General features: G+C 42.5%; 1 protein-coding gene across 1 annotated transcript in view; it reads right to left on the bottom strand.

Annotated features, from left to right (window-relative positions):
* Window positions 1-23,413, bottom strand: part of LOC115105135 (receptor-type tyrosine-protein phosphatase N2-like) — a 240,064-nt gene that overhangs the window by 73,425 nt on the left and 143,226 nt on the right. The window lies entirely within an intron of this gene.

Here is a 23,413-nt window from a genome sequence, read left to right as displayed (position 1 = left end):
CCCCCAAGACATGCTTACCTCTCACCACTAAAATAACATGGGAGGTTAGCACTTTTGGGGGGGGGGGGTATGATATTTGTGCGTCTGCTTTACTGTGCGTCTTTCTACACCAATGGTAATGTCATATTATCTTACCTAATTTAAATAGGTAGTGCCTTGTAACCAGCAGAAGGCGTGTTTGCAGAGGGGTGTGGTTTACATAGCTAGGTGACTGCAGCATGTCAAGCCCGAACCATGAAAAGCTGTCTCAGACCATTATTCCTCTTCCACCAAACGCTACAGTTCACACTGTGCATTGGGGCAGTTAACCAAGGCTGCTCTAGTAGGGCAGAAATGTAATGAACTGACTTGTTGGAAAGGTGGCATCTTATGATAGTGCCATGTTGAAAGTCACTGAACTCTTCAGTAAGGCCATTCTACTGTTAATGTTTGTCTATGGAGATTGCATGGCGGTGTGCTTGATTTTATACACCTGTCAGCAACAGATATGGCTGAAATAGTTGAATCCACTAATTTAAAGGGGTGTCCATATACTTTGTATATATTGTGTATGTCTATGGAGATTTCATGGCTGTGTGCTCAATTTTATACACCTGTCAGCAACGTGTGTGGGTGAAATAGCCAACCACAATCATTTGAAGGGGTGTCCACATACATTTGTATATATAGTGTATGTCGGTAGTATATGCAAGTAAATTATACAAGTGGTTAGGTATTTTCAACACACAAATGTAACTTAAAAAGTGAAGTAGACCATTTCTCATGAAAGACTATCATGCATGCTGTTGATGTTAGTTCTGTGTGTGCAGTTCAGGGCAAGCTGTGCTGCTCTGCTTTGAGACAGCTGAAACGTTGCTAGGTCTTTCTTTGCTGCACCTTACCGTATTACAGGACAGTAATGAAGACGGGACAAGACCAGAGCCTGAACAACTAGAACAGTTCATCTTTGCGTAAAAAAACGCATAACTTTTTATGACAGACATACCTGTCCCCATCTTGACAACAACTTTGTCAATATGACTTGACCATGATAATTGACCATCCAATGTTACTCCTAGGAGTTTAGCTTCTTCAACTTGTTCAATGGTCACACCCTTTATACACAACTCCAGTTGAGGTTTAGGTCTAAGAGGATGTTTTGAACCAAATACAATGCTTTTGGTTTCAGATGCACTTAAGACCAGTTTATTGTTAATGACCCATTCTGACACTGACTGTAACACCTTGCTAAGACTCTCAGTGAGCTCACTGGCTGTAGTTGTTGATGTGTAGAGTGTGCAATCATCAGCATTCATAATACTTTTATCTACTTGTAAGAGAAGTGGCAAATCATTTGTAAAAAATAGAGAAGAGTAATGACCCAAGGCAACTGCCCTGAGGGATACTGCACTGTACATAACTGATGTTATATTTGATAAGTAACTCTCCAACTATGTGATGTAAAGTCATAACAAGTGCATAACTTGCAGTATAACATAAAACAGTGCAGCTCTTGATTGTCAAAAACCTTCACAACGATTGTAGAACTGGACATGGACAAAAGAAGTGCTCAACCTTCATCAACATCACGATAAATCCACCTCAACTAACAGTTGGCACAAAAACAATATGTTTTAGACCAGTGGTTCTCAACTAGTTTTGCCTCAGGACTGAAATTGAACCAGGTTGTCTCAGTCCCCATCTAATATTCCCATCGTGATTATTTTGTTGCCAAAATGCAATCTGGAAAGCTATTTCTAATGCTATGTTGATAATAAATGTACCAATTATATAACGTAGGAAATTCAGTCGCACCTTTTTTATTGCCCATGTTCTTGATGAAGAATGTTAGGCTCACTGGTTTGAGATCACAAAATCAACCAAATCTGCTAAATTAGCGTTGATAAAAACTTCATATTGAATATACTGTGATTGAAGAAAAATTGTTCTGCGATTAAATTATAAAAAAATATATAAACAGTACCAAACAAAAGTCGGGACACACGTACTCATTCAAGGGTTTTTCTTTATTTGGACTATTTTCTACATTGTAGAATACTAGTGAAGACATCAAAACTATGAAATAACATATATGGAATCATGTAGCCATGCTAAAATAGTAGTACACACAACCTTGAGTGTACAATTGCTCTTCTACAACGGGTTACCAATTAAATTAAATATTTTGATAAATGTATTCATAGGGTACTATTTCATCCTCAATGAAAATATAGGCCTAGTCTCGACACATCTATGGTTGGTAGCCATGCCAGCTGGCCATTCATTCTGGTTAGGTTGCCAGAGACATGACCCAGTCGTTAAGTCTTTTTTGTTCTATATCTTGCTTGCTAGCTAGCCAACTACAGCTAACACAGTCAGGTCAAACAGTAGAACTAACATAACCGCAAAGTAGCTGCATTTGCGTTTGATTAAGCTGTTTTGGAAGCATCCACGACAATGAGCTAATGACGTGCGATTTCTCCTGGGATAGAAATGTGCTCTCTCGTCAGGACACTGTTCAGAGGAGCTAGCCAACTACACAGCTAACACAATCACTTCAAAAGGAAGCTGGTAAGACAGCAAACTAGCTGCATTTCATGTTGTTTGACTTGTTTTCTATTGACATTTCTTGGTATATATCCATAAAAATTATGCTGATTCATGATTTCAACTGGTTGAGAAAAGATGTCCGTCCCCATCCTGACATGTTAACTAATTAACTAATGCTTATTCTGACCAACCCGTTGTAGAATATGTTTTCTTTTATTGCAATGTAATTGTATTTTCCTTTGCCTTTTTGTTGGCCTCTAGTACAGAAACGGACTGACCATAGGGCAGTCCAGAGGCAAATGCAAGATGGGCTGGTCCATCTTTAGTACAGTGGGCTTGTCAAAATGTTGTTGTTGTTGTATTGTGCAGAAATATCATTATTTGGCTAATAACGGGGGCCTCTAAGTAAAAATGGGTTGGTGTTGGGGCCTCAAGGGGGAAAAAAATTGGCCAATGTGTTAGAAATACCTGTGCCAGTTTGTGGTCCCAGTCTGTCCCTGCTGTAGTCTAGAATATAAATCAATAGTCCAGTATACCTCAGTTACTTCAGTATACCTTTAGTATACCTCTGTCAGAGCTCAGTTTCAGTACCATGCCCCTCCCCCCACAAATACTGAGATCTTTTAGTGTGTAGTGGCATTGAGTCACAGAGTATGCACGTGTAACCTGTAACCATGAGCAGATGTACTGGGCAAGGTTGTACCTTTAGAGAAGAATATCAAAATAGGAAAGAGTCATGCTGTTTTACAGAGGAGGTGTGCACAGCACAGCATTGTACTGTACTGTGGCCCACCGCTGGGAAACGGCCCGGTCCTTGTGTTCAATTCCTACAGCTTTATAGTGAGAGTGTGTGCTTTCTGAAGGCATCTGTTGTTGCTCTTCAGAGTTGTCTGTGCTTGACACTTTTGTCGTCACGCCGAGCCATCACAATCACCATGGCTAGTATGACCACTCTACTCAATGCCACCCCTGGCCACAATACTAATACTCTGGTTCTCCCTCATTCATTAACTCCCATCAATATCAAATTATAACGAGAGTAAGATTTGTGCTAATTTGTGCTAACCCGTTACAGTAAGTATATTGCGTCATTAAGGGCCCATATTGTACTATTAAAGGGCTTCACATAACAGATACACCATCTGCTTGTGAGTCTGTAGGATACTGCAGAATACTTCTGCTCCTGTCCATGTTAACTTGCCAGATGTATTAACTGGGCAGCCGCATGATAAATGGAAAAAGGATGCTTTTTTTCTGGCTCGTGGGCCAGGATCAGCATCGGTTTCTAACCTGCCAGAGTCCTGCTAGCAGTCCCGTAGCATGCAGCGTGTCAGGCAAAATGGCACCCGTGTGTGCCCCTTCAACCGTGACATTTAAACTCCAGCATCCTCTCCAGCTGTGACCCCACGGGGGGTCTGCAACCTTCCCACTCCTCTGCTCCCCGATGCCAACCAACACATCTCAGATTAAACACACCATGCTCGTTCTTCCCACAGACCCACTGCCTCCAATTCATATGCAGCAGAAAGGGCCAGTCATAGGTGTAGCATTCCTCTAAGTCAATGCTCACTGAATGGACTATTCTTGGATATTTGAATGTACATTACTATGGATTGGAAGATGATACATTTTGTAAATATATTATTAATTACATTAACCCAGCCAAATGTCTAATGTTTTTCTTTCAAACAGAATCATCAAACAATCATTAAATGTACAAAACACTATCTTTCTTTCCTCTCAGTACCGTACGGAATGTTCTCCAAATGAGCGATTAATATCCAGGTATGCCTCGAGCTAACAACCACAGTGGTTAGAGTAAGTCAAAGGTGTCCGTGTGAATACTTAACATTGTTATGCTCTCATTAAAAACAAGACAGACGTTACTTTGGACAATGTCAGAGAGAGAGAGAGAGAGAGAGAGAGAGAGAGAGAGAGAGAGATGCTCTCTCTCCAAAATACCAAACCACATGGCACAGTATCAAAGGCATTTCTCCAGTCCATAAGGTCAGGTGATGGTTAAAGGTTGCCGGGGTTACGGAGCCCACTGCAGCTTCGCTTTCATCAGTCTGCAACAGCTGGAGTCTCCAAAGAGAAGAGAGAGATCTGTACAGGGCTGCAGGCACAGTGGGGCTGCTCCCACATGACATTTCTCATCCAGATCTATCTGCCACAGCCTTGGCATTTAAGGCACTTTTATAACAGCCTCAATGCTTGAATGGCTTCCTGGTCGGCACAGATGATGACATTTTTATAGGAAGCGTTTTGAGTTTTCAGGTTTGATAGTGTGTTATATTTGTTTGGAAGATCATTGGTGGATCTTTGAATGTGGGAATTAAGGGCCGTCGTGGATGTTTAACAAAACATGTCATATTGAAACATGAAACAAAACATATTGTCACATACACTGTATATTGTAGGTGCAGTGAAATGTCTTGTTTTACAGGGTCAGCCATAGTATTACGCCCCTGTAGCAAATTAGGGTTAAGTGCCTTGCTCAAGGACACATCAAAAGATTTTTCACCTGATCGGCGCGGGTAATCGAACCAGCGACCTCATTTGAACGCACACACAGGCAGAGACAAAGACACGCACACATGAACGCACAAACACACTCTCCTCACAACATACAGTAAGCAAATTACATCAATCCCTATGGTTGATTATAGTCTCGATTATAGCTGTTGAATTTGTTAAAATGTAAAAAAAGTACTCAAATAAGTTGTGCCTTTACGCCCATACAGGCTGAACAACAATTGGTGTATGATAAAATACAAATCTGTGGGTAACAGTTTTAGGATGGGTTGCACCAACATGGATTAACTCTTAAACTGGGTTAAATCAAGGTTCATCTCTTAATAATTTTATACAAACCTAGTTTTAAATTAATCCTTTAAGACTGTAGCACTCATACACAGTCGACAGTTGAAGATGGTAGAGTCCATAGACAACATTAAAAAAAAAAGAATGTGCATGTCTGCCACTAATACACAAACATGAAATCAATTGAAATTAGACGCTAGGTCATTATTTACATAATTTGACCGTACTGCATATTTGTCTTCTGTGGAAGCTTAAAAAAAGCTTTAAAAAAAATACAAGTGTAGAAACATGAAGTTGAGAATCTTTGAAGCAGAGCATATAGCCATGCTACTTCAAGATCAATATGTTAACTCTGTACGTATTTACTTATTTATTTCCCTATGTATGTTTCTTCCCTTCACTAGCTAGGGGTCAGAGCGGGTCTACTTTGATGCCTCCAGTAAAGAGATGAATTCCCTCCATGGGGTTTCGCATTATATATACACATGATATATTATAGTTCTACTATAGCTGGGTCACCAATAAGGTCATGGTAAATGGAGGGTTGTACTTTGCTTATATACAAATCACATTAACTCCATATACAGTAGCTGGCCCATTATATGCAATAGTTTGGAAACAATCAAATGTTTTCTCTCCAAAATTCTGCTCGAAACTTGACTTTAAAATGTTGTTAAGGAGACATTTTACATTTTAGAATGAGCATTTTGTAATTTCATTTAGTAGACACCTCAATTGTTCGATCAATCCTGCCAGTGATGTACTAACTACAGTGTTGTGACATGGGTTTGGCAGAGAGCGCAGATAACAGCCATTAGAGATAGTGTTTCTGCTGGAGCTGTTAAAACCTCTACAGGATTGGTGCACCCCCCTCGGGATGGTTGAGCCAAAGTAGGCTAATGTGATTAGCATGAGTTTGTAAGTAACAAGAACATTTCCCAGGACATAGACATACCTGATATTGGCAGAAAGCATACATTCTTGTTAATCTAACTGCACTGTCCAATTTACAGAAGCTATTACGGTGAAACAATACCATTCTATTGTTTGCGGAGATTGCACAGTTATGAACTTGAAAATGTATTAATAAAACAATTAGGCACATTTGGGCAGTCTTGATACATTTTGGACAGAAATGGAATGGTTCATTGGATCAGTCTAAACCTTTGCACATACACTGCCTCCATCTAGTGGTCAAAATCTAAATTGCGCCTGGGCTGGAATAATACATTCTGACTTTTCTCTTGCGTTTCAAAGATGGTGGTACAAAAAAGACAAAAAAACACATTTTTTTCCTTTGTATTATCTTTTACCAGATCTAATGTGTTATATTCTCCTACATTAATTTAACATTTCCACAAACTTTAAAGTGTTTCCTTTCAAATGGTATCAAGAATATGCATATCTTTGCTTCAGGTCTGAGTTACAGGCCGTTAGATTTGGGTGTGTCATTTTAGGCAAAAATTGAAAAAAGGGTCCTATCCTTAAGAGGTTGGTGTGAAGGACATTAGTTGTTGAGGGAATTGATAAATATGCTTGTCCTGGTAGCGATGAAGAGGTGATCTTTACACGGGCTGATAAAAGCTTTCAATGTCACATAGGTGTTTGTTGTGCATCCCAAATTGCACCCTATTCACTTTATAGTGCACTATTTCTGACCATGGGCCATATTTCCGACCTAAAAAAAGTATGTTTCCCATAATGTTTTGGGGACTGAACATGTTTATAGCCAAATTAGAATAACAATGTGCTAAATGCAAAGCACTCAAAGGTGCAATATGTAGAAATAACTTCACCATTACCCTGTTGCAAAGATTCTATCATGTTTGCCTAATTTCAGTTTGTGACAATCATTGTACAATCTAAACCACTGTGAAATATCTTTTCAATTACCAAAAATATTGCCCACAAAGCTACATACTGGACCTTTAAATTATACAGCACATATGTAAGTAGTGATTATTATCAGACACTGAACATAATACAGCTAACTGCCATCAGTTGGCTGACGTTTTACGTGCTCCTAACCGAATGTGTCTTTTTGTTCATTTTTTTGTGTTGTTTATAACTTATTTTTTAAACTTATTCTGTACATAATGTTGCTGCTAACGTCTCTTATGACCGAAAATAACTTCTGGACATCAGAAAAGCGATTACTCACCACAAACTGCAGCAGCTTTTTTTCCTTTAACGAGTCCTATGAGACCAACTTGAAGGACATACTGCTTCCTAGGAACAGGCCCAAATCCCCGTCATTTTCATGAAGAGAAGACGGAGAAAAAGAGGACGGAGGTTGGGCTGCCTTCTGAGAATTCGTAAGTGATCGAATAAACCCCCTCTGCCTTCCGATATACCAGCGAACATGGAAAATCATTGGAAAATAAAATCGACAACCTACAAGGAAGATTAAACTACCAACTGGACATTAGAAACTGTAATACCTTATGATTCATGGAGACGACATTATCAACATACGCTGTATCGGCAGGATAGAACAGCGTCATCTGGTAAGACAAGGAGGGGGGAGGGGGCAGACTATATATATTTGTAAACATCAGCGGGTGCACAATAACTAAGGAAGTCTTGAGATTTTGCTCGCCTGAGGTAGAGTATCTCATGATAAGATGTAGACCACACTATCTACCTAGAGAGTTTTCATCTGTATTTTTCGTAGCTGTCTACATACCACCAAAGACGGATGCTGGCACTAAAGCCGCACTCAATCAGCTGTATTCCGCCATAAGCAAACAGGAAAACGCTCATCCAGAGGTGGCGCTCTAGTGGCCGGGGATTAAGGCAGGAAAACTTAAATCCGTTTTACCTAATATCTATCAGAATGTTAAATGTGCAACCAGAGGAAAAAAAAATCTTGACCACCTTTACTCCACACACAGAGCTCTCCCTTGCCTTCCATTTGGCAAATCTGACCATAATTCTATCCTCCTGATTCCTGCTTACAAGCAGAAATTAAAGCAGGAAACACCAGTGACTCGGTCTATACAAAAGTGGTCAGATGAAGGAGATGCTAAGCTACAGGACTGTTTTGCAAGCACAGACTGGAATGAGTTTCGGGATTCTTCCGATGGCATTGAGGAGTATACCACATCAATCATTGGCTTCATCAATATGTGCATCGATGACGTCGTCCCCACAGTGACCGTACCCCAACCAGAAGCCATGAATTACAGGCAACATCTGCACTGAGCTAAAGGCTAGAGCTGCCGCTTTCAAGGAGTGGGAAGCTTATGAGATATCCCACTATGCTTTCAAGGAGTGGGAAGCTTATGAGAAATCCCACTATGCCCTCAAACAAACCATCAAACAGGCAAAGCAACAATACAGGACTAAGATCGAATCGTACTACACCGGCTCCGACACTCGTCGGATGTGGCAGGGCTTGCAAACCATTATAGACTACAAAGGGAAGCACAGCCAAGAACTGCCCAGTGACACAAGCCTACCAGACGAACAAATTCTATGCTCGCTTCAAGGCAAATAACACTGAAACATGCATGAGAGCACCCACTATTCCGAACGACTGTGATCACGCTCTTCACAGCTGATGTGAGTAAGACCTTTAAACAGGTCAACATTCACAAGACAGATTACCAGGACTCCAACACCATCATTAAGTTTGCCAATAACCCAACAGTGGTAGGCCCGATCACCGACAATGACGAGACTATAGGAGGAGTTCAGAGGAGGTCAGAGACCTGGCCGTGTGGTGCCAGGACAACAACCTCTCCCTCAAAGTGATCAAGACAAAGGAGATGATTGTGGACTACAGGAAAAGGAGGACCGAGCACGCCCCCATTCTCATTGACGGGGCTGTAGTGGAGCAGGTTCAGAGCTTCAAGTTCCTGGGTGTCCACATCACCAACAAACTAACACGGTCCACGCACACCAAGACAATCGTGAAGAGGGCACGACAAAACCTATTCCCCCTAATGAGACTGAAAAGATTTGGCATGGGTCCTCAGATCCTCAAAAGCTTCTACAGGTGCACCAACGAGAGTATTGTGACTGGTTGCATACTACCTGGTATGGCAACTGCTCGGCCTCCGACTGCAAGCCACTACAGAGGGTAGAGCGTACAGCCCAGTACATCACTGGGGCCAAGCTTCCTGCCATCCAGAAACTCTATACCAGGCGATGTCAGAGGAAGGCCCTAAAAATTGTCAAAGACTCCAGCCACCCTAGTCATAGACCGTTCTCTCTGCTACCACACGGCTATCGGTACCAAGTCTAGGTCCAAGAGGCTTCCAAATAGCTTCTAACCCCAAGCCATAAGAGTCCTGAACATCTAATCAAATGGCTACCCAGACTATTAGCATTGCCCACCCTCACCCCTCCCCCTCTTTTACACCGCTGCTACTCTCTGTTGTTACCTATGCATAGTCACTTTAGTAAGTCTACCTACATGTACATATTACCTCAATAACCTCAAATAACTGGTGCACCCGCACATTGACCCTGTACCAGTACCCCCTGTTTAGTCTCACTATTGTTATTTTACTGCTTCTCTTTCATTTCTTGTTCCTTTAATTACTTATTCTTATTCCTATTTTTTAAACTGCATTGTTGGTTAGTGGCTTGTAAGTAAGCATTTCACTGTAAGGTTACACCTGTTGTATTCAGGCACATGTGACTAATAAAATTGGATTTGATTTGAAAGTGTCTTAATAGGGCATTGGGCCACAACGAGCCTCATCAACAGCTTCAATGTGGCTTAACATTCTACAAGTGCCTGAAACTCTATTGGAGGAATGCGACACCATTCTTCCACGAGAAATTCCATTATTTGGACTTTTGTTGATGGTGGTGGAAAACGCTCTCTCATGTGCTGCTCCAGAATCTCCCATAAGGGTTGAAATCTGGTAACTGGCACATTCTCCCAAGTGGCGCAACGGTCTAAGGCACTGCATCTCAGTGCAAGGCACATCACTGCAGTCCTTGGTTCAAAGCCAAGCTGCATCACATCCAGCTGTGATTGGGAGTCCCATAGGGTGGTGCACCAATGGCCCAGCGTTGGCCAGGGTAGGCTGTCATTGTAACTAACAGTTTGATCTTAACTGACACACTTTAAACCCCCGTATGCTCTGTTGAGACCCCTTTTTCAAAGTCACTGAGATCTCTTCTTTTAGCTATGGTAGCCATGACCCTAAGCATGATGGGATGTTAATTGTTTAATTAACTCAGGAACCACACCTATGTGGAATCACCTGCTTTCAATGTACTTTGTATCCCTCATTTACTCAAGTGTTTCCTTTATTTTGGTAGTTACCTGTATTTACAAACACTAATTTACATAATCACATACCACACTGAAGTACATAGGATGAGCATACTGTTTGAGCATCCCAAATGGCACCCTATTCTCTATTACTTCACTACTTTTGACCAGGGCCAATAGGACGCTGGTCAAGAGTAATGCAGTATGTTGAAAATAGGGTACCTATTATATGCCCCTTGTTGGTCATACCGCATATACAGTAGGACCATCTGTGGCTTAGATGCGCTATAGGCACATCTCTCTCTGCATTATTGTGCACAGAATTGCGCCAATTTGTGTGTCCTAATTTTGTCAATGTTGTTTGCCATTTGTTTGTGAATGTCTATCAATTCCCCGTTTAAATATACTGTATATTCATTAGTGAGGTACTGTTAATCCACGCATTTCCCCATTGATTCAGAATGTTTGGTTACGCTCATTTCTGTTCAGTAATTAAGTATAATATACATTCTGACCGTTCTCATTCTCAAAGTGGAAATGTTGTTTGGAGAGCTCACAAAATGCGCAACACTTGTTATAAAGAAGCTTTGGTTTATTTAGCTCTATTCACCTGTTTTATGTCAATGGCTTCATTATCTTTCGTTTTGGAGCACATGTCTGGTTTCTCCGTCTTGTTCAGCGTTGTGTGAACAGCACACGCTTGAACGCAAATAGATGTCGATAGATAGCCTGCCATTTGGCCTTCCGCAGTTTACGTTTAGGTTACTCACTTTTAGGTTACTCAAGGGGAGGCTGTATCTGAGTCTGGTATCGGAGTCTTGCGGGGTGCCTGTTCTTTATTGGTTATGATAGGATTTGAATACTGACATGTGGAAGGCAGAACTTTGTATATACACTGAGTGTACAAAACATTAGGAACAACTTCTTAACATTGAGTTGCCCTCAGAACAGTCTATATTCATTGGGCCAGGGACTACAAGGTGTGGAAAGCAGATTTAACAGGTGACATCAATAAGGGATCATAGCTTCCACTTGGACTCACCCACCATTTACACCTCTACCTGACTGCCTTCTGCTGAATATTTGTCCTTACGACTGCTAGAAGGCCCCTATTTTACACTATCATTTAGATGTTCAAATCTTTTCAAATGGCATTGCTCTCATACTAGCCCTCACATTCATTATGGTGCAGGAAATTGGCAAGAAAGCCACCAAATCCAGTTGCCAGAGGTCATCATTGCCCGTGACCTTTCTCTGAGATGAGTTTTGCCCGTGCTTCCCCAGAACTCTGATTGGGGTAGCCCATGAGTGGTTTCCCCAATTCTAAGATAGTGGCATTTACCGTTGACATTCATTCCTACATGACATATGATGGGATTATACACTAATGTTTTTTTCTCCTGCATCCACTTCCATTATAATGGTCATCCTTAAAGGTTCCAGAAAGACAGGTAATGCAATTCCGCAGCGAAAGCAGACACACAGACCACAAACGCAAATAGGCACGTGTACACAGACGTGTACAAGTCTTGCTAATGTATGTTACTTGCGGAGACACACATCTACATCAGTGGAAGCTGCTGAGGGGAGGACGGCTCACAATAATGGCTGGATAATGGCGGCTCATAACAATGCCATTACCACAAGTCTGTCCTCCCCATTTAAGGTGCCACCAACCTCCTGTGATCTACAAAACATGAACACGTGCAATCACATACATACACATACACATACATACACACAGACACACACGCAAATGCACAAAGACAACACACATGCACAGACATGCGCACTCGTGCACACACACCGTGCGGAGACTTAGCTGAGATCCCTGTCTGTTAAACAGTGCATTCAGAAAGTATTCAGACCACTTTACTTTTTCCACATTTTGTTAGGTTACAGCCTTATTCTAAACGGTATTACATCGTTTTTTTTCTCTCTCATCAATCTCACACTATACCCCATAATGACGAGGCAAAAACAGTTTTTTTGACATTTGTGCCAATTTATAAAAAATTGTTTTCAGACCCTTTACTCAGTACTTTGTTGAAGGACCTTTGGCTGCCACTACAGACTAGAGTCTTCCTGGGTAGGACTCTACAAGCTTGCACATGTATTTGGGGAGTTTCTTCCATTCTTTTCTGCAGATCCTATCAAGTTCTGTCAGGTTGGATGGGGAGTGTTGCTGCACAGCTATTTTCAGGTCCCTCCAGAGATGTTCGATCAGATTCATGTCTGGGCACTGGCTGGGCCACTCAAGGACATTTAGAGACTTGTCCCGAAGCCACTCCTGCGTTGTCTTGGCCGTGTGCTTAGGGTCCTTGTCTTGTTAGAAGATGAACCTCATCCCAGTCTGAGGTCCTGAGTGCTCTGAAACAGGTTTTCATCAAGGATGTCTCTGTACTTTGTTCTGTTCATCTTTCCCTTGATCCTGACGAGTCTCCCAGTCCCTGCCGCTGAAAAACATCCCATAGCATGATGCTGCCACTACCATGCTTCATTGTAGGGATGATGCCAGGTTTCCTCCAGACGTGTTGCTTCAAATTCAGGTCAAAGAGTTCAATCTTGGTTTCATCAGACCAGAGAATCTTGTTTCTCATGGTCTGAGAATCACTTAGGTGCCTTTTGGCAAACTCCAGGCGGGCTGTCACCTTTTTACTGAGGAGTGGCTTCCGTCTGGCTACCCTACCATAAAGGCCTGATTGGTGGACTGCTGCAGAGACGGTTGTCCTTCTGGAAGGTTCTCCCATCTCCACAGAGGAACTCTGGAGCTCTATCAGAGTGACCATTGGGTTCTTGCTCACCTCCGTGACCAAGGCCCTTCTCCTTGATTGCTCCGTTTGGCAGGGCGGCCAGCTCTAGGAAGAGTCTTGGTGGCTCCAAACTTCTTCCATTTAAGAATGAAGGAGGCCACTGAGTTCCTGGAGACCTTCAATGCTGCAGAAATATTTTGGTACCCTTTCCTAGAGCTGTGCCTCGACACAATCCTGTGTCAACGGACAATTTTTTTGACCTCATGACTTGGTTTTTGCTCTGACATGCACTGTCAACTGTGAGACCTTATGTAGACAGGTGTGTGCCTTTCCAAATCATGTCCAATCAATTTAATTTACCACAGGTGGACTCCAATCAAGTTGTAGAAACATCTCAAGGTTGATCAATGAAAACAGGATGCACCTGAGTTCAATTTAGAGTCTCATAGCAAAGGGTCTTAATACTTACATAAATAAGATATTTCAGTTTTGAATTTTTTATATATTTGCTCAAATTACTCAAAACCTGTTCTTGCTTTGTCATCATGGCGTATTGTGTGTAGATTGATGAGGAAAAAAAGTTAATTAATGAATTTTAGGATACATTAATTTTAGAATAAGGCTGTAACACAACAAAATGTGAAAAAAGTCAAGGGGTCTGAATACTTTCTGAATGCCCTGTATATGATTTACAATTGGTTGAATAATCTGTTGACATGCAGCTCAGGGAATTCTGTGCTTAATAAGTGCCTATCCACATAAGCAGTTTGCAGAATCTCAATTTACCCACCATTTTAATCAGATTGTGGACAGGTAACTGTAAACCTCCAGCCTCCTCCTTCACTGCACTCAGAAATTCTGATTAAAAAAATGACAACTGGTACTCTGATAAAAAAACATATATTCATCTAATAATAGTCGTTAATGTAAATGCAATGATTTGAAAATCAAAACGGTGAAAAACTTCAGGGAAAACCTGAATATGTTGTATTTTAAGGACATGATACACAGTCGCCCACTGTGATGGCACCAAATGTTCAGGTCCTAAAAGAAGACATTACACATTACTACTTCCCCCCCCCTCCCCCAATGTGACATTCTTGCTCTTCAGCTCCAATTTACCTACTAAACAATGTCGAGCAACTTTTAATTTAAAACATAACATAATTACACTTGAATAATGCAACCAAACCATATTACACTCTTCAATAATGCAACAATTCATAATGTGCAGACAATTAAAGGGTTTATTTCTTGTTTATCCACACATTAAATTAGCTTGCACAAAAATAGCACAGCTGGCTAGCTACTGCTAGCTAGTAATGTTAGCATATCAAGCATAAAGGTTTACTCCTCTCATACAAATACAAAAGCACAGTACAGTGTGGTTCATAGTATAGAAATACTTTCCTAGGTAGCAAGCTAAACAAAATTATTTCTGAATTTTTCTTAGCTACATCGTATTAGCTGCATCAGCTAGTTAGCTGATAGGCATGAATACGGCCACGCAAATGACTTTCAAAGCTGAAATCTAAATTTAATTTGTCTTCGGTATCAATTCTATTTGAACTATCATTTTATGGAAAAAAAAACAATGAGAAAATATGGAAAAATAAATAATGAAATGTTAACTATATTAATCAGCCCGTGTAATCATCTGCCAGAGAGTAGCCACAATCGGCCCGAGTCCCAAGTCATATATTTGGGCCATATAACTCACACCGGAATCAGACCGAGCTCAATCGCCGCATCCTTGCCATAAGTAATACTGCCAAAGGCGGGCCAGACTTGGGCTACATGAAGTCGGCTGAGTCTGAATCTCAGCCGAGTGCCCCGACTCTCAGCCGGAATTGGCCCAGATCCACTATGCTAGCTGTTATGTTAGCTGAACCATAGCTAGATACTTCTTAGGCCTACATTACAACTTTAGTGTTTTAAACTTACCTTAGAACAAAACAGGCTTAATTTTATCAATATCATGAAAGTCATTATATGAGGTAAAAAGCAAACTGCGAATGAAAAGCAAACTGCTTGCAAAGCTAGATTGTATCTTGCCTGGATTATCAGTGCAGTCAAGGGGGAAAAAAACACCATTGAGATTAGCTTTTTTTTAAGATACGGCATCAATTTCATAGTGTAACAGGCTTTTACTGCAATTTTCAGGGGTGAAAACTCAATAAAACAAGTCTGAAAACATTTCATTTTTACTGTATCAGTGTTGGGCTCAACACGACAATTCTGTTTACACTCCCCTGCATGGAAGTTGGAAACTGGGGACCAAGTGCGAGTGTCGTGTGTGACCTCCGGAAGTAGTAGTCAAGACTTGACAAGTTCACAAGTTTACATTACAGTAATAAGTATAGTCTCAGGATTTTGTTCGATACCTCTCAAGAATCTCCAACTTTCGTCAATGTAAAAAAAGGGCCTATGTCTGCATACAGCTGGCTAACGCAAACCTTTGTCTCTCTCTCTCTCTCTCTCTCTCTCTCTCTCTCTCTCTCTCTCTCTCTCTCTCCAGATGCACAGTGACTCATCGACCCCTCCTGATCACAAACAGGACGGGAGGAGAGGAGAGTATGCACAGTCACGAAGCTCTGTGTGCCTTTTAGGAGCATCTCTCCATGAAACGGAGGACTGCTATGGTACCAGTACTACAGGCTGATTCTCCAAGCTGATGCCTGGGGTGCTGCAAGGTGTGTGCACACTGATATTCTCCGTAGGATTTTCATTTACTGTCAATGTCAACATTTCACAGCCCTAGCAAAGAACTGATGATAGAGTGCTCGGATTGAGATGAACAAAAACATTGTATATTTTAGGCATTCTACAGCCCCTTTTCTATGTCTCCTCTTGGCCCTCTCACTTTTCCCTGAGAGAGTTTTTCACACATTCACAGGAGTGTTGTTATGGAGACACTAACGTGATCTGGACAGCAATATCATTGGTAAAACATAATGACAACTTAAATGACTTAAAAATGCCATGCTTATTAATGAGCAACTGAACTCGAAAATCAACTTCTCAGGTTTAAAACAGCCTATTGATATTAGTCAGAAACATGTATTTCTGTGCCAAAATGGACAATAAATATGTACGTTTATTCCAAAACAGAGTTTAAAAAAAACATAGATTTGAGTAACTGAGGTCATCATGATATACAGAAGGGTTGGGTTTTGATTTTGATCATGCCCACTTCCCCACTAACACGGGACAATGCCTAGGGAGAATTGTCATGCACAGAGAAACACCTGCAATGAATGCACTCTATCTGCTACGCTGATTGAGCTCTATCCAAAACGTAGCAGCCAGAACCATTCAGTGACACAGACCTGCCCCTTACACAGCACCCCGGACTTGTTTACATAAGACAACACTTCGCCAATGTTATGTTGAAAGAACACTTGGCCCGTAGCCCTTTTTGGAGTTGCCACTTGCTGATGTGTTCAATAGTGATAACTCGAGTATGCGAGGTGCTTGACTTGGACTGAAATAGGTGCCGGTACAGTGGTAGGCTTGATTACCAACAACGACGAGACGGCCTACAGGGAGGAGGTGAGGGCCCTCGGAGTGTGGTGTCAGGAAAATAAACTCACACTCAACGTCAACAAAACAAAGGAGATGATCGTGGACTTCAGGAAACAGCAGAGGGAGCACCCCCCTATTCACATTGACGGGACAGGAGTGGAGAAGGTGGAAATTTTTAAGTTTCTCTGCGTACAAATCATGGACAAACTGAAATGGTCCACCCACACAGACAGCGTGGTGAAGAAGGCGCAACAGCGCCTCTTCAACCTCAGGAGGCTGAATAAATTTGGCCTGTCACCAAAAATACTCACAAACCTTTACAGATGCACATTCGAGAGCATCCTGTCAGCTGTATCACTGCCTGGTATGGCATCTGCTCCGCCCACAACCGTAAGGCTCTCCAGAGGGTAGTGAGGTCTGCACAACGCATCACAGGGGGAAAACTACCTGCCCTCCAGGACACCTATACCACCCGATGTCACAGGAAGGCCAAAAAGATCATCAAGGACAACAACCACCCGAGCCACTGCCTGTTCACCCCGCTATCATCCAGAAGGCGAGGTCAGTACAGGTGCATCAAAGCTGGGACAGAGAGACTGAAAAAGCTTCTATCTCAAGGCCATCTGACTGTTAAACAGCCACCACTAACATTTAGTGGCTGCTGCTGACACACTGACTCAAATCTCTAGCATCTCTAGCCACTTTAATAATAAAAAATTGGATGTAATAAATGTATCACTAGTCACTTTAAACAATGCCACTTTATATAATGTTTACATACCCTACATTACTCATCTGATATGTATATACTGTACTCTATACCATCTACTGCATCTTGCCTATGCCGTTCGACCATCACTCATTCATATATTTATATGTACATATTCTAATTAATTCCTTTACACTTGTGTGTAAAAGGTAGTTGTTGTGAAATTGTTAGATCACTTGTTAGACATTACTGCATGTTCGGAACTAGAAGCATAAGCATTTCACTACACTTGCATTAACATCTGCTAACCATGTGTATGTGACCAATAAAATTTGATTTGATTTGGTAGCCTACTCATTTTGGGTGCCGGTACTGTTTATATTTAGGTGCAGGAACGCTATAATACTTTTTAGCTAATATTCTATAAGAGGTGCAGGAACTCAAGCAGTAGAAAATGTGACCTGCCGGTACTCAGTCCCTATGACCTCCTGCCCAAGTGAAGCACTGAGTCTGTTTTGGGCAAAATGAAAACAATTGAGATGATGTGCACTTGTCTCCCAATTGCCACTTGTCCATTTTCTCAAAATCGAAATCCATTCGCGAGCATCTTGTCACAACGCAACCGATTTTGTAACATGATTCCCTATGAAACGCTGCCAGACAGATGCACACTCTGGTTATAGATAGTGAGAAAGTTGTAAAACAAAATGGCACCGAAGCACACACGTCACACTTGTCAATGACTTGATGGCTTGCCTGCTTAATGCGCCTGCTAGCTACTACTAGCTAGCTTCATTGACAAACACAGATGGAATTTAGCTAGCCAGTGATTCTGGGCACTGATGAACAGTGTGTATCTTGTGCTTTATTATGTATAGTTTTCACAGCTTGCTGATGAATGATCAAAAATCAGTCCAGCACAGCAGTAAACTCGATACTGTTTGCAGAGCAATAGCTACTAGTTTTCATGCACATTTGTTTTCTTGAGAATTACTGCACTAAACACCTTAACTAGATGTAAAATTGCGTGGCACAAATAATGACTAATTTCTTGATTTATCTTAGAAGATTTCTGACTATTTCGAGGAAGTGTTAGTGGCTATGTTGTTGATACCGTCCTATGTTGTGTCGTCCTTGGCCAGCTCTCCCGCTATCTCTCTCAGAATGACCTTCTTGATCCAAATCAGTCAAGTTTCAAGACTAGTCATTCAACTGAGACTGCTCTTCTCTGTATCACGGAGGCCCTCCGCACTGCTAAAGCTAACTCTCTCTCCTCTGCTCTCATCCTTCTAGACCTATCGGCTGCCTTCGATACTGTGAACCATCAGATCCTCCTCTCCACCCTCTCCGAGTTGGGCATCTCCGGCGCGGCCCACGCTTGGATTGCGTCCTACCTGACAGGTCGCTCCTACCAGGTGGCGTGGCGAGAATCTGTCTCCTCACCACGCGCTCTCACCACTGGCGTCCCCCAGGGCTCTGTTCTAGGCCCTCTCCTATTCTCGCTATACACCAAGTCACTTGGCTCTGTCATAACCTCACATGGTCTCTCCTATCATTGCTATGCAGACGACACACAATTAATCTTCTCCTTTCCCCCTTTTGATGACCAGGTGGCGAATCGCATCTCTGCATGTCTGGTAGACATATCAGTGTGGATGACGGATCACCACCTCAAGCTGAACCTCGGCAAGACGGAGCTGCTCTTCCTCCCGGGAAGGACTGCCCGTTCCATGATCTCGCCATCACGGTTGACAACTCCATTGTGTCCTCCTCCCAGAGCGCTAAGAACCTTGGCGTGATCCTGGACAACACCCTGTCGTTCTCAACTAACATCAAGGCGGTGGCCCGTTCTTGTAGGTTCATGCTCTACAACATCCGCAGAGTACGACCCTGCCTCACACAGGAAGCAGCGCAGGTCCTAATCCAGGCACTTGTCATCTCCCGTCTGGATTACTGCAACTCGCTGTTGGCTGGGCTCCCTGCCTGTGCCATTAAACCCCTACAACTCATCCAGAACGCCGCAGCCCGTCTGGTGTTCAACCTTCCCAAGTTCTCTCACGTCACCCCGCTCCTCCGCTCTCTCCACTGGCTTCCAGTTGAAGCTCGCATCCGCTACAAGACCATGGTGCTTGCCTACGGAGCTGTGAGGGGAACGGCACCTCAGTACCTCCAGGCTCTGATCAGGCCCTACACCCAAACAAGGGCACTGCGTTCATCCACCTCTGGCCTGCTCGCCTCCCTACCACTGAGGAAGTACAGTTCCCGCGCAGCCCAGTCAAAACTGTTCGCTGCTCTGGCCCCCCAATGGTGGAACAAACTCCCTCACGACGCCAGGACAGCGGAGTCAATCACCACCTTCCGGAGACACCTGAAACCCCACTTCTTTCAGGAATACCTAGGATAGGATAAAGTAATCCTTCTCACCCCCCTTAAAAGATTTAGATGCACTATTGTAAAGTGGCTGTTCCACTGGATGTCTTAAGGTGAACGCACCAATTTGTAAGTCGCTCTGGATAAGAGCGTCTGCTAAATGACTTAAATGTAAATGTAAATACTGTTTTTTGGTCTCTCCTGAAACACTGCAGCAGCTACAGTGTCTCAACAGGGACAAACAACAGTAACTGCCAGAGTACGATAACACACCCACATTGAACCACACCCCCAAAGACTGAAATCTTAATGAGCACCATAAAAACACATGCAGAATCTGTGATTTCAGTCGCTCTTTAATTGTGTTCTGTTGTTGTGGTAAATGTAGCTAATGAGTCGCAAAACAGGGACATTTTTAAGGAAATGGGTTCTAGAAAATCTATAGGAGGACCAGATATTGTGAAGTCTATCGATTAGGGTCCAATCTCCTCACTTTGACATGAGCTTATCTTGGTCAACATCTTCTGCAATCGATGTCCGTGGTTCTTAAGCTGTTTTGTCATTCTGCCCCATTTTTAACAAAGTCAGACAGGGTTAAGACGGAGAGGCAATGGTTGTGTCCTAAATGCCACTGTGTTCCCTAGGTTAAACTATAAAGGACATAGGGTGCCTAGAGCTCTGGTCAAAGTTAATGCAACATAAAATAAATAGTTTGCCATTTGGGACACAACCTGTGTCAGCTCCACTCTCGGTACTCTTAACAATACCAGGTTGGTTCATTCCATGCAGCTTCACTCTCGGTCCTCTTAACAATACCAGGTTAGTTCATTCCATGCAGCTTCACTCTCGATACTCTTAACAATACCAGGTTGGTTCATTCCATGCAGCTTCACTCTTGGTCCTCTTAACAATACCATGTTGGTTCATTCCATGCAGCTTCACTCTCGATACTCTTAACAATACCAGGTTGGTTCATTCCATGCAGCTTCACTCTCGGTCCTCTTAACAATACCAGGTTGGTTCATTCCATGCAGCTTCACTCTCGATACTCTTAACAATACCAGGTTGGTTCATTCCATGCAGCTTCACTCTCGGTCCTCTTAACAATACCAGGTTGGTTCATTCCATGCAGCTTCACTCTCGGTCCTCTTAACAATACCAGGTTGGTTCATTCCATGCAGCTTCACTCTCAATACTCTTAACAATACCAGGTTGGTTCATTCCATGCAGCTTCACTCTCGATACTCTTAACAATACCAGGTTGGTTCATTCCATGCAGCTTCACTCTCGGTCCTCTTAACAATACCAGGTTGGTTCATTCCATGCAGCTTCACTCTCGATACTCTTAACAATACCAGGTTGGTTCATTCCATGCAGCTTCACTCTTGGTCCTCTTAACAATACCAGGTTGGTTCATTCCATGCAGCTTCACTCTCGATACTCTTAACAATACCAGGTTGGTTCATTCCATGCAGCTTCACTCTCGAATACTCTTAACAATACCAGGTTGGTTCGTTCCATGCAGCTTCACTCTCGGTCCTCTTAACAATACCAGGTTGGTTCGTTCCATGCAAGAGGAGGCACACTCCAACCAGTCTCTGTAAGCCTGTGCTACAGTGTAGGAATCCTCCAATTTGATTGCGACAGGATATAAACCCCATCACATCTAACTGGTTGTGCCTTTATTAACTTAATTTCATTTACTTTATTTGCCAATGTATTTAGTTATCTACTTAAAACTAGGGCACCATTTAAAACGTGTGTTTTGCAAGCTAATGCATAGTTACCGACCCATGCTTTGGCATCTAGCTGAGGTACCCACTAATAACAATATATCAGCGGTCACCCCATAAATTCACCAACTAATAGTTGTGCTCAATTCCATTTAAACTAATGCATTCTGAGAGCACTCTCCACAGGCACTCTCAGCAGCATGTTCTGCCACCGTTTTCAGAAAATTATCCCTCTGTCCCCATTCAGGGACTAAAAACCACTGGGATGAATTGAGCCTTATTTGGGTTTGGACGATGACAATGCCAATACAGAAAATTAATAATTACAGGGCTTGGCTCTCGCTGTACTTCCCTCAAATACACATTTTCTAATCACACTCACGGACACGCACACCACACGAACGAACACACAACGAACGAACGAACGAAAGCACGCACGCACGCACGCACGCACGCGCACGCACACACACACACACACACACACACACACACACACACACACACACACAGCATCTGTCTCTGATTTCCCACTCCTGAGGTAAAGGATCTCTCTCTCTCACTCCGGTTCCCTATAATTGCAGCTAATTATCAACCAATAGGACAAATATGACAAATCACAGCCCTCCGTCACTGTTTTCCTTGTGCTTTCTGGGTGTTGGACAAAAGTGAAGAGGGAGTAAGAGGAGAAAAAGATAGTCAGAAAGATAGAGGGCAAGAGAAAGGGAGAAAGGGTAGATGAGGCGTAGGAAAAGAGGACGTAAAAAAGAGGGAGGTAAATGCGTAGGCATAAGCAAGAGATTCACAGTAGGATTAAATCAATCGAAAAGAGTGTGACAAAGTCCATAGGAGGGATTGAGCCAGGAAAACGGTCCGACTATGTTACCCTGTTGCTATTGACAACGGCAGCAGCCCACACACAGGCCACGTCCATTTAGTTCCCAGCATGCCTCGCGATGATCTTCATGGCTCACAGTGCCACCGCTGTCTGTCTCATTTCCGTAGAAAAAAATTCTAGGAGGGCTACAGCCCATCAATGGCTGTTTGATTAGATCCTCACCTACCCCACACTACTTATGAATATTTATTAGCAGCGTCGCCATCGAATGAACGCACATCTCCCCTGCTCTCATCCCGGCACTCATCTTCAGTATCTTTTTTGGACTCTTAATATTTCTTATGAATATGTCACCGCCAGCCATAATGTCTAGCCATAAAATGACAGCTCTCCAGATAATCTGCTCATTGTTCCTTGTCTGCTATTGAAAGTGTCAAAACACACTGCAATTTGTCTCGTTGTTCTTTATTCTCCATGGGAACCAACAACCCTAAGGAGGACAGGAAATGAATACAGAGGATGTGTATCAAAGCGACACAGTTAACAGGAAATACATTTGGCATTAATTTCAGCTCACGATCAATGTCTGGCCGCATAATGGGGGCCTCGTAAAGGATGCAGGCGGTATAGATGGCCAAGCTGCCATATCTGGAGCCATATCACCGGAGAGAGCCCAGTGTACCAGAGACACTATGGTTTCTATAAGATCCGGGAGCTTTCAGGTTTGGTTCAATTCCTTTACAATGAAACATGATGCATGTTGGGTGTTGGATGATGAGCTCAGTATTCTCTTTAGGGACTTTACGGGGTAAGATATAACTATACAATATCACACAAATGCTATTCAATATACAGCCTCAGTTGAATACCATTGTAATGTCACATAACATCACATTGAAGCAT

This window comes from Oncorhynchus nerka, linkage group LG22 (genome assembly GCF_034236695.1).
Source record: "Oncorhynchus nerka isolate Pitt River linkage group LG22, Oner_Uvic_2.0, whole genome shotgun sequence".
Lineage (NCBI taxonomy): Eukaryota > Metazoa > Chordata > Actinopteri > Salmoniformes > Salmonidae > Oncorhynchus > Oncorhynchus nerka.
Note: the sequence above shows the minus strand (reverse complement) of the source record. Positions and strands in the feature narration are given on the sequence as shown.